Source organism: Camelina sativa, chromosome 20, assembly GCF_030686135.1.
Source record: "Camelina sativa cultivar CO46 ecotype springtype chromosome 20, ASM3068613v1".
NCBI classification, from domain to species: Eukaryota; Viridiplantae; Streptophyta; class Magnoliopsida; order Brassicales; family Brassicaceae; genus Camelina; species Camelina sativa.
In genome coordinates this window covers 28,677,343-28,690,580 of record NC_141899.1, presented here as the reverse complement: position 1 = coordinate 28,690,580, position 13,238 = coordinate 28,677,343, and the positions used below count along the sequence as shown (strand labels likewise).

At 34.3% G+C, this 13,238-nt stretch overlaps 1 long non-coding RNA gene and 1 pseudogene across 3 annotated transcripts; both read left to right on the top strand.

The window, feature by feature from the left end:
* The first annotated feature begins 2,276 nt into the window (after positions 1-2,276).
* LOC104772756 (uncharacterized) lies at positions 2,277-6,973 on the top strand (annotated as a pseudogene).
* A 1,200-nt stretch (positions 6,974-8,173) lies between these two features.
* On the top strand, positions 8,174-9,677 carry LOC104771480 (uncharacterized). Of its 3 annotated transcripts, none has more exons than XR_764836.3 (4): positions 8,174-8,277; positions 8,413-8,807; positions 8,892-9,021; positions 9,090-9,344. It is a non-coding gene; the product is annotated as an uncharacterized LOC104771480 (long non-coding RNA). The 3 variants fall into 3 exon arrangements; XR_764834.3 differs by lacking the exon at positions 8,174-8,277 and adding an exon at positions 9,406-9,677 and having other exon boundaries at positions 8,302-8,807; positions 9,090-9,214; XR_015594106.1 differs by lacking the exon at positions 8,174-8,277 and adding an exon at positions 9,447-9,677 and having other exon boundaries at positions 8,320-8,807; positions 9,090-9,214.
* The last annotated feature ends 3,561 nt before the right edge of the window (positions 9,678-13,238 follow it).

Here is a 13,238-nt window from a genome sequence, read left to right as displayed (position 1 = left end):
CCACCACAGCCTACAATCCTGGAAGGATTTTCTTTGGATGCAATAACCATGAGTTTGTTAGATTGGCTGGTGGTTTATTCATTTGGTATAATTATTGTTTGAGTATAGATAATATTTTTATGGTATATTTATTTCTATGGTATAGGATGGAGAGGACCATATTATGAAATGGTGGGATGAGGCTATTATGCAAGAACTTCAAGCAATGAGAGGTAGATTTGCTGACCAAAGGGATTCTATTACAGCCATCCAGGAAAATGAGGATATGCTATGGGTTCAGCAGAAGCTAGACAAGGTGAAAGATCAGATAAAGGAATTACGTCTGTCAGTTCGTCGTGTACGCGGGGTGGTCGAGAATGTCTTAATCGCCGGTATAATCCTCATTGTTGTATTAATCTCTTTGGTAATTCGTAGATCTTTCAATTAAGTTCTAAAATTTATGACATAGATAGGAGAGGTATCTTGGGGCAATTGCTGAAGCATCATCTCTGTTAAGGGATATGATAACTATAGCCATTTCAACAAGCTCAGTGTATGTACAACCGTGTCGCAAAAAAAACATTCTCCCACCTTTGCGTCCATCCATGTCAAAATGTCAAGACCCATTTCTCGTCAGCCATACTCCAAAAACAACAGGTATTTGCGCCATTTACCTGAAAAAGTAAGCAGCAAGTTAAATACTCATTATATGGTTGACTATCCGTAGAAGTCTTAACTCAATAACCTAATTGCCTAAGAAAATCAAAAACATGATTGATCCAAAAGTATAATATATTATCATGAAAAAATAGACAGAGGCAAGTACATAACCGATATAAAACAAATGCACTAAAAAATAAAAAATAAAATATTTATAAATTTTCAATTAAAGACTATTTCAATTATACAGACTTCACAGATAACTCCAACATTTTGACTTCCAAAATAAGTCTAATTTAATGACCTAACTGCCTATGAAAACCAAAAACTTGATTTCTCCATATGTATAATATATATTCATGTCAAAAACATATAGAGGCAAGTAAATAACATATATCAGAGAATACAACAGGAAAATCTTAAAAATTATTCACCAATTTGTAATAATTTGGTTTTCAAATTCTGACGACTTCATGTTGACGTCAAACGAGTAGACATCAACTAGACTCTACGCAGATACTTCCCCTGAAGTCTATTTTTTGCAATTACAATTTAACAAAGCAGACAGCGGATGAAGTCTACCAGAATAGTTGACTTCTTTTATGGTCTTCCTTTGTTAATTTTTTTGTCATTTTTGAAAATTAAATACATAGAACTGAGTCGACTTCAAGGGGAAGTTCAACAGGTTAACTTCGATTCCAGTCTACTCTGGTTATTTTTGCAATTGACCAAACTATTGACTTTGTAGTAGACTTCTAGCTAACAATTAGACTTCATCTATCCGTCAACTATTAAAAGTAATCTTCGTTGTGGTTAGTTTTGTAATTGACCAAGTTTGACTTACCCACGTAGACTATGTACGGAGTCTCCAGAAACGTTGAATTCGTTTGCAGTCTGCCGTGGTCATTTTTGGGGTTGACCAACATTTTAATTTATTTAGTTAGTAGACTTTTTTTGCAGTCAACTAATTAATTTTATATCAATAATATTCTGGTCAATGTTTTTATATTTTGGCAATGTTTTCACGACCGGACCGGACCGGCCGGTCCGACCGGTTGACCCGCAACCCGGACAGTTCACCGGTTTTGGTCCACTACTAATAACCGGAAATCTTAAAACCGGAAAAACCTAGAAAAAACCGCTATAAACCCATGACCCGGTGATTCGGACCGGACCGGCCGGGTTGCAGTTCAAAAATAATATTTTCAATTTTGAATCTTTGATTTTTAAGACCAAATATAGGGTTTAGTTTTGAGAACCTCTCGTCGCTTGCTTCATCTTCTCTCGCAGACTCGCAGTCCTCATCTCTTGTAGTGCTTAGCCAACAGTTTGTTTTCAATTTCTCTTTTATTTTGAATTTTTTATGTCTCTAATCTCCATCATCACTTGATTTTGGACATTTACATAATACTTTTTTCATGATCGTGGCTCTGTTTTTTAATCGTGGCTCTGTTTTTTAAACTATCATAGTTAATCATCAATTCATCATCGTGTTTGCATATATATAAATCGATTATGTCCTATAATTGTATTATAAATAACTGATCTTCATGTGTTGTGCATCTTTTAAGAATCTGTTATAGTATTATGTTTGATCTATGTTTTTTTTTCTTGTGTAGTTGTGTATTTTACAAGTAATGGAAACTGAAGAAGACTATGAAGAAATAGCAGCTGCAAACCGTTCAGTCAGAGGAAAAAATGATATAGCTTGGTCCTATGTGATTCAATCAAATGATTCAAGAGGAAAAACAGTTTTGGAATGCTCATTTTGTCACAAAAAAAAATTAGGAGGTGGAATTAATAGGATGAAACAACATCTTGCGGGTGTGAAAGGAAATACAGATGCGTGTTCACAGATTCCAGGAGATGTGCGATTTAAGATATTGAACACATTAAAAGAAATTGAGAACAAGAAGAAGAAAAAGCTTGTTTTAGATGATACGAACGATGGTCCTGAAAATCAAGATGGTGATGGAGATGATATCGAAGGTGATGTTCGCCCAAGTCAAAAGAGGAAGAAAAAAGGTATTGATCTACATGAATACTTTAAAAGAGGTGTGCATGATCCGACCCAACCAACTATAAAAGCTTGTATGCAAAGTAAAGAGAGAATACATGATGTGGACATGTCTGTTGCATTGTGGTTTTATGACGCTTGTATTCCAATGAATGCCGTGAATTCTCCACTTTTCCAGCCTATGATGAATAAGGTAGCAAGTATGGGTCATGGATATGTGGGGCCTTCATACCATGCTCTACGTGTTGGATTGTTGCGTGATGCTAAGGTGCAAGTTTCTTTGATTATTGATAAGTTTAGGAGTACTTGGGCCACTACTGGATGTACTCTTATGGCAGATGGATGGAAGGACACAAGACAAAGACCGCTAGTTAATTTCTTAGTTTATTGTCCTAAAGGAATCACATTTCTCAAGTCAGTTGATGCTTCTGATATCTATGCAAGTGCTGAGAATTTATGCAACTTGTTTGTTGAAGTTGTGGGTATGGTCGGTCCAGAAAATGTAGTTCATTTTGTAACTGATAGTGCACCCAACTACAAAGCTGCTGGAAAGCTTCTCGCTGAAAAGTTTCCCACCATTGCTTGGTCTCCATGTGCAGCTCATTGTATCAATCTGATTTTGGAAGATGTGACAAAACTACCTTCTGTTCACAATTTAGCGCATCGGATGTCTAAGGTAACTATTTTTGTTTACAACCATAAGTCGACTTTAAATTAGGTTAGAAAAAGACCTGGTTGGAGAGAGATCATTCGACCTGGAGAAACACGTTTTGCTACAACTTTCATTGCTCTACAAAGTCTCTATCAACATAAAGAAGATCTACAAGCTTTGGTTACAAGTACAGATGCTGAACTCAAGCAGCTTTTCAAGACGTCTAAAGCAAAGGAAGCTAAATTGATTATCCTAGATGAGCGAATGTGGAATGAATGCTTGATAATCGTCAAGATTATGACTCCTATCATTCGATTGTTACGCATTTGTGATGCTGATGATAAGCCTTCTTTGCCATATGTGTATGAAGGGATGTATCGAGCAAGATTAGGCATTAAAACGATGTTCAGAAAAAGAAAACCTCTCTACCAACCTTATACAAACATCATTGATAGAAGATGGGATCGTATGTTGCGCCATGATCTTCATGCTGCAGCGTATTATTTGAACCCAGCTTTCATGTATGATCAAACTTCAGTTTGTGAGAAGCCTGAAGTTATGAGTGGGTTAATGAGCTTAATTGGAAAGCAAACAGAGAACAGCAAAACAAAGCTCGTTCAAGAGCTTAGATCTTACAGAGAACGTGAAGGCAGCTTTTCTCCTGATATGGCTCTTACTTGCAGCAAAACATCACAGCCAGGTAAGTTATTAAACATGGATTTGACTTGCATTTTACTTTATATATGATTTAATTGATATTTTAATTGATATTTTAGATGAATGGTGGAGATATTTTGGTTATGATGCTCCTCATTTGCAAAAGTTAGCAATAAGAATTCTTAGTCAAACTGCTTCTTCATCTGGATGTGAGCGCAATTGGAGTGTGTTTGAGCGGATTCATACCAAGAAGAGGAATAGATTAGAGCATCAACGACTTAATGATCTTGTCTTTGTTCACTACAATTTACGTTTGCAACAAAGGTGAATATCATACTATCAAATAATATGACCTCATGAGTCTTTGTGACGTAATGATCTCGTTTTTGTTTTACATGTACAGGTCAAAAAGAAAAAGATCATATGATCCTGTTGACTATGAGTCTATTGATAAAACAGAATTTTGGATTGTTGAAGAAGAAGAAGCAGGTGAACTTGAATATGATGAATTAGAGAATGCTCTTGCTGAGGAATATCCCAAAGACTATGAAGACACAAACCCTGAAAAGTCTAATGGTATCTTTAAAAGTTTAAATTGTTCATTTCACTTTTAGAATTTTCTTTTAGTTGCCTACAATATTTGATTAAACTATGTGATTTCTAGATGTTTCAGATATTGATGAAGACTTCACTATGCCACCTGAAGAACACGAAGGCAATGGGGGTAGAGACAACGAAGATTGGTTGTTGTGATGGAGATGATGTTCTTGTTTTACTTAGTGTTTTTTTTTTCATAATCGTGACTCTTGCTCTGTTTTTTAAGCAATGCTCTGTTTTTTAATCGTTACCCTGTTTTTTAATCGTTGCCCTGTTTTTTAATGGTGGTAGAGACAAACAAAGATTGGTTATAAACTATATAATTTCTATAAATATAGTAAACATTTCATAATGAATTGACCCACGGTCGAACCCGGTTGAACCGCTGACCCGGTGACCCAGAAGGTAGTCCGGTTCGCCGTCCGGTCCGGTCGTGAAAACATTGTATTTTGGTCAATCCCAAAAATAGCCACTATAGAAGTCTACTCTTTTATTATCGTAAGAAGACTTCGTCCGGCAGTCAAAACTAAAAAGTCAAGAATTTGGTCAATTGCAAAAATACACCTTAGTAGACTGCAATCGAAGTATTCGACGGAAAGATTGTAATGCAGCCTAAACCATATTTTTTTGCTTTCAAATGAAATTAAGGAGACTGAAATTCTAGTCTACGAGCTCAAAACTCGATAAATTTTAAATTGCAAAACTGACCACATAGTAGACTTTACATGATATTGTAATATTATGTCCACATAGTAGACTTCATTTGGACTAACAAATGAAGTCTAATTTCGATAAAAACACAAAGAAAATCACGAAATCTAACGGAAAATAACCTTACGGTGGTTGTTTCGCAATGTCAAGCACCGAGGATGTCGTCTTTAATCACCACGGAAGAAACCCAGCACCAATTTAATCGATCACGACATATAACAAGATGAACAACCTTTCAATTTTTTTTTGGATTAAAATGGAGAGGAGATGGAAGAAAATGAAGTTCTCATAGCATTGGGTGTTATTTAAGCTGTCAAATTCGGGTTGTTGAAGCATTAAGAGCTTCAAATTTAGTTGTTCATGGTTGTTGGAAAATTGATGGCGGTGGCACAACCGTAAATAAGAGAAGAATATGAGGATATAGATGTAATAATCATTTTCGCAAGAAATTCAAATAAATCAGAACTAATGGCATTTTTGTGAATACAATGAATGGTCGAGGATTTGATAGAGAGAAAGTGGTAAATGTTGGAGAGAGAAAAGAGGGGTCTATTCTTGCAATTGACTCAAGTTAGGGGTCCACCTTTGCAAGCGTCCCTTGTTTTTTAAATACACTCAAACCACACCCAATTGATCTATCATTCAAAAATATGATTTAACCGCCTCGCACCCGAATCAGATTTCTATTCATAATTTTACCTAATCGCATCACTCCCAAATCACATCACACCTGAACTTGAATACATCTAAAGTGGACTACCATTGGGGGCCTTTATATATAGCTAGGGACACACTTTCTTAAAGGCAAAAAATCCAAAAAATACACCATCTTTTTTTTTTTGGCAGTTTAATACCTCTAGTTATTAAATTGGACAAAAAAATACCTGATTTAATTTTTATTGTCTTTAAAAAACCATCATTTTATTTATAATGGTAGATCCATAATAAGGACTTAACGACTGTTAACTCTAATGACGGAAATGTTAACCATGATTCTAAGATAACCCCACGTGGTTAATTAGAGGGAACTAAAGACACAGTTGCTCTTTTCTTTTTCCCCCAAATCGATTTCGAGTTTTAGAACCCTAGAACCCTAAAAACGATTTTTCTTCTCAAACTTCAAATCCCGAATTCCTTTGATTGCGATGATAGTTGCCGTCTCAGTAGTTGCGGTTTTGGTTGATTGTGTGGTGTGTTCGTTGCAAGAATCCACTGAGAGATGAGGTATGAAACCGCTGTTAATTTCAATTGTAATGTTTAGGGTTCGCGATTTAGGGTTCGCAATTTTCTGGGTATTCAATTGGGTCCCGAATTTGTATTTATTGTGGTGTGTTCGACGTGTTAACTAAGAGATCGTTCATTGCAATTGCAATGTTAATGGTTTGCGATTTAGGGTTCGCAAGTTAGGGATGGCAATTTATCTGGGTCCCGATTTTGTATTTGTTGTAGTTTAGATCAAGTTTATGGGTTGGGGATGGTTATTCGATGCCTAATCAGTTATTTTTATTTTATTTTTCAGTGGTTTCGAGAAAATTTAGCTCAATATTCACTTTAGAGGAGATGTCTCGTTGAAAGATAAATCTTTCAGTTACATTGGTGGAGAAGAGGCTAAAGATATCTTGATCGATCCTGACCTGATGATGTGGTCAATCTTCGACGAGTTATGCAGAGACAACGAAGTATCAGGGGTAGTGGAATAAGTATGGTACAAGTTTCCGCACGAGAACATGTCTTCAGCAAGAGTTATCCAGGAAGACAAAGATAGTGGGATTAGGAAGTTGTGTAGTGAAGCTATGATCGGTGGTGGTGAAGTCGACATCTTCCTTCATCAACCTGTGTCTCAACCTTCACAATTTCCTCTGTCTCAGCCTGGGATGCAGTGTGATGTTGAAGCTGATGCATGAAGAATTTGAGAGGCAATGCATGGATGTTGAGCGTCCTGAGCCTGCTATGGACACAAATGAAGAATGGGATGCTTTTGACCGCCAAGAAAAATAGATATCAAGAACTAATTACTCCAAGCACAGGCCAACTTACGTTTGGATAAAATAGATGTTTCATAATGGAGAGGAGTTCAAGGGTCAGCTCTTAAGGTATGTCTTGAAGATGAATTACAATGTGATGCTCTGTAAATGGGATCAGACACAGTTGGCGGCTATATGCAGGCATGAGAATTGCAGCTGGTAGATTTATTGTTCTTTGGATAAGCGCATAGGGAAATGGTCAGTGAAAACCTATGTTGATAACCATAACCATGCTGTGAGTGGGAAAGCTAGGATATTGAAACATGGTATAATTGGCAGATTATTCAGATATGATGCAAGAAGGAGACTGTCTTTAAGCTGAACTGACATTAAAGATGAGATCATGATGAGATATGATCTCGGTCTAAGTTGATCTACCAAAAAGCAACAATGATAGTATTTGATTTGGTGATACAAACACAAAGACAACAGTTTGCAAAGCTCCGGCTCGAATTCGCATCAGATCTTGAACTTTGGCTCACCATTCTCTCAAACCAAATGTGATGTTCTTAATTTTTTAGCTTCTAGGGTTCTATAACTCAAAATCGATTTGGGAAAAGAAGAAGAGGACAACAATGTCTTTAGTTCCCTCTAATTAACCATGTGGGATTATCATTTCCATCATTGTAGTTAACATTCGTTAAGTCCTTAGTATGAATCCATGTTTTAAAAATCACTAGGCATTAGTCGGGCGTGAGGGAGGGTCTAGCGATTAATCGGATAATCTATATATATAAAGTTACCTTTCCTCACTCCTGGTGCTGCCACATCATCATTCTTATTTTAACAAATATTAATGGGCTAACAAATTTAACTTTTTAATATATAAACTATTATATTTGGCCTCTTTTAAGATAAAATATTTTCCAACCCATAACTTTTTCGGCCCAATCTACTTCAGAATAGCTAATGGTAATTTATTATGTTCCACCCTAATAATCAGCTTCTATCGCTATCGTTCTCCGCCTTATGTCATGATGGTCCGTTTACCTATCTTCTTCTCTACCGTTTATGTCTTTCTCATCTTCACTACTATGGGGTTTCACCATCTCACCTTCATATGCATTCATTGCTATTCCAATAACTTCACTCCTCTATTATGTGCTTTTACTTAGGGTTCGTCGATTCCAATCTTCATTGTAACGGCGAGGATTCCAAATGGTAAGGATTGTTCTTCAATTCCCTCTTATTTAACTCTTGGTCCACTACTACACCTTCTTATTGTCGTAATTCAGTCATTTGCATATAATACATCATCTCACTAATTCAATTTCTCACTTCCCAATCTGCCAAAAAAATCCATTGTGGCGATCATGGATCCCCTTTCGTATCTTTTGCGGAGCTTAAACCTAGCCGCCTTGAGCAACAATTACTAGGTAGATTGCTCAGTTTCAAGCCTGTACGTAATGTTAAAAATCCGGCCGACTTCTGCCTTCGAAACTTCCATCACGCTATTAACAGCTTGCGTTTGTACCTGAGATCGATGAATCGGGAACCATGTCTTGCGAAGGTCTCTCTTTTCCTCGATTTTCTATATGTTTCTTCATAGTTAATTTGATGATCGTTGATCGTACTGAATTGTTTATTGATCTAGCTATCAAGTATTCTGTGTGATCGAGCTTTGTACTCATGGGGAGGTAGAGACATTATGAGGAAAGTTGTTGTACTGAGTGAGTTCTTGCTTCCATGAAGATATGGATTCTGAAGCTACAAGCACACTTATGGTGAGTCAAATGTGTTATATGTGTTACTGCTTTAGCTGTTTTCTCAGTGCTGAATCTTTTTGCTTCAGGCTGCAGCAGATAAATGTGTGTCGGTTGACCTTCTTTTGTTTGAGAACCAGTCATCTAAGCCCAGGAGAAGACCTCAGATGCTTATCGGATCTTAACAATTGTTCAATTCAAAAAAGCGTTCCTGGTAGTATCCATATTACTAGCTGCTTTTTATATTCTTTTTCATACAAAGTAACTAAATCTCTCAGATTTTGATGACTGGTTCCTGGTATTTTAATTATTTGATTCTATTATAATTTATCTTTAAAGAGGTATTGATTCAAGTACAAGGTAATACAAGAATAGTTCTGAAACTGATCTGATCTATGTATTCAGATGGAAAATCACTTCTTAGCCTTGAAAAGAAATGGTTTCAGGAGCTAAAGGATGACACTGAAGAATCACTGCTGGCCAGCAGATGCAGTGTCTGGTGAAGAAGAATGCACGCCTGCATCTTCTACTGTGCACCTAACCAACGAACTACCAAGAAAAACCCCCCAACCAACGCTGAAACAGAGGGGCAAAAAAACACAGCAAGAAACTAAAAAATGTAACCAAAAAAAACCCTATACCTAAATAATAAAATCAAAGAAGCTACCCGAGAAAAATCACATCGGAAACACAAATCAACTGTGGAAAAGTTCAATTGCGGTAGCAGAAGTCTATTAGACGAATCTAAAATAAATTGGCAAAAACAAACAACATTATTTGACTCAGAAAAAAAGAGTATCTGAAAAACGAAAGAAATCCACAACCGTACACAAAAAAAGAAGAAGTGGATAACCCACCTTAGGAGGCCAACGACAATATGCTTTTAGACTCCTATGGGCCTAAGTTTAACGATTAAAAGAAAAAGGAAAAAAACCAAATATATAGTACAACTAAGAAAACAAACTATAGGAAATAAAATTTGGCAATGTAGACAACAAAACAGAAAAAAATATATATATTCATAAAAAAAAAATAAAAAAAGCAAAAACAAACTCCCGCTGGAAAGATATCAAAAAGGCGTTACACAGAGTCAATGTACAAAGTCTACCATGATACTACACTACTTTGGCAGCAATCGGACCAACTATCAACTGCACCGTCAATGACATGGAAAATAGATTCGCACACTGCTACTACTACAAACAAATGCTCAAGTTTGTCTTTTTCATTTAGCCTAAGGAACAACAATATGGTTTACCAATGTTATCAACCTTAAATCAATTCCATAATTCGAAAAAGAAATCTCTATTTTTCTCTTTTTTAAACAATAGCGATGCCTCCAACAGAATTAGAACAAAAGAAACAAGGAACAAACCTGAAAGTATAGCAAGTAAACAAAAGATGGAAAAAAAAAATCTAAAGTCCGCCGCTTACCATCACATCAAAATCAGAACATAGAAGATCAAAATATGATGAAGAAACTTCCAACAATCGATCTCAAGAAAAAATTCTCCAAGTATTACGATGAACAGGACATAGATATATGCAAAGAGGTCTTTACCTTCAAAATCAAAAAGAGATGTTATGGTAAGCCTTACATAGAAGACAAACAGAGATTCATAAATCAATTAAAAATTTTTGGCAGCACTTCACAAATCCATCACCAAAGACAAAGAAGCAAAGAGATGAACACACCTTTAATAAACTAAAGAGATTCATAAATACGAATGCCACAATCAGTTAACCGTAACACTAAATTATATGAAAAATAAAACCGAGCCAACAAAAAAACAACCCGGACTGTATAAAATTACAGCAAGATTAATAAGAAAATTAATTTTTCTCAAAACACAACTCACATCGAATTGAAAAAATCACTCAGAGGACAAACGGGAAAAAAAATTACAACTAAGAACACAAAAACAACTCACAACTTAATTAGGAAATCTAATGAAGCCAACACATTTTCATATAAACAAATTTACAACCCAATTCACATTTACATTTGACGAAATCAACAGAGAGATAACCAAATATCCCCTACAGATGCGAAGCGAGCAGGGAATCAACTAAATACGCAAATCCCCCAAAAAAAAGAAAAGAATATTCAAGGGAAGACGATTACGAAAGGGATGACTGAAGAAACGATTACGAGCATCAAAGACATAAGTTCAATCCTCATACTGTCCTCTAGATCGCAAACATTGCTCTTCTCCTATCTATTCATGAGGACATCGAATTTTGAAAAAGAACAAATTCATTCCCAACTGAATAACATACAAATAATGATCCAATACACCAACACATTATAAGCTTTACAAAGAAATTAGGCCCGACTAAAACAATCAAAAATAACCCAAAAAAAGAAATGTAAGTTATTGATTTTATTTATTTTTCTTAATAAAATCCAGTACCTTTTTCACTAAAAAAACTAAAACATTGACAAAAAAACTACTTCAACAGTTTACAAAATACATATAAAAATATTAAATAACAATTCAACCACAAAATGACAAATAATAATAAATTAATCAAAACTAACAACTACAGCCAAACAACAACTTCAACTACATAATGTTATCTTTTAATATTTTTTTTTTTTAAAAGTATTAAAAACACAGAAGATGATCTCAATTTAAAAAAAATAAACAGCAAACTAAATTATACTTACTGCAAACCCTATTTTTATAAAAAAACATCCAACAAAACAACATAAGCAACCAAAATCAAATACAAAAACAAACGTAAATATGAATTTACATAACCAAAAAAGTAATATACACAACAAAATCCGAAATACATCTTAATCTAATTACCGCGCGTAGCGCGGGTCAATTGCTAGTCGGATATAAATTGGGAATTAATCGGGGACTAGTTTTAGGGTTTTTTTATTATTATTTATAATTAATAATACAATATATAGCTTATATGGTTATATACATTGTTTACCGACATATACAGAAAATATTAGACAGCTCAACTGTTTAAACTCTCTACCAGTAGCCGAAGTCAGGGGTTCAACCACCAAGTTTTGTGTTTTGTCTATTTTTTTTCCTTTTATTAATAAGAGGTAAAACGGTAATTTAATAATCATCTTCTCCACACACGACCTCGATGCTGTAAATTGTAAAACTTAATCTATGGCTGCCAAACTCTTTTTAACTCAATTTCTTCTAATTTTATCATATTTTCAACTGTATATGACATAGAAATAGTGGATCCCCACATTTAATATCATATTTTGGTGAAAAATTAATCAAAATCGAGTTTTTTTTTTTTGATTAACCTTCCGATTTGGGTAAAATCGCGACGGTTCCTCACTGCCTAGCGATTTCACGCCGTGTAATTAGACAAATCGACCGATTTTTAAAACAGGAGTATAAATCTATGATTATAGATAAAATGATGGTTTTTGAGACAACGGAAATTAAACAAAGTACAGTAAAACTTCTATAAATTAATAATCTTGGGACCAAGACATTTTATTAATTTATAGTGATATTAATTTATCTATAAATTAATAATTATTATTTTATAGTGTTAATTAATAATTATTAATCTACAGATATATTTTTAATAGTTTGAATTTTTAAATTATGAATTGAGACAATTTTAGCAGAATAAAATTATACTTTCGGATTTTGTAAATTTTATGATATTGGAATTGAATTTGTAATATATATATAAAATATTATTAACAATAAATTACAAATACAATAGACAAACTCACTTATACACATGACATACATAAATGCAAATTTAATAATATCAATTGTTATAATTAAACTATCAAAATGTAAATGATGAATATCTAGAAATTGAAAGCTAAACAAAAATTAGCTATTTTTATGATATGTTACAAAATATTTTATATCATTACAGTTTGAAAATACAACATAACAATTGTTTTATACTTTTATAGATATGAGCATTAGGAGAAACATACATTATACATATATATATATATATGTAAATTTACATGATTATTAATTTATGATATTATTGGGACCATATTTTACATGGAGATTTCAAAAATATTATTATCTTATTATCTTATCGAATTTTGTTATTTTTTACACTGGCCCGACTTGGGACTAGCAAAATTTATTAATTTATAGTGTATTAATTTATAGAGGTTTTACTGTATTAGAGGTATTAAACGACAAAAAAAATAAGTGGCATATTCTTCGGGGTTTTTCCCCTTTCTTAACTTCCAAGCCTCTCGTCTTATATATCTA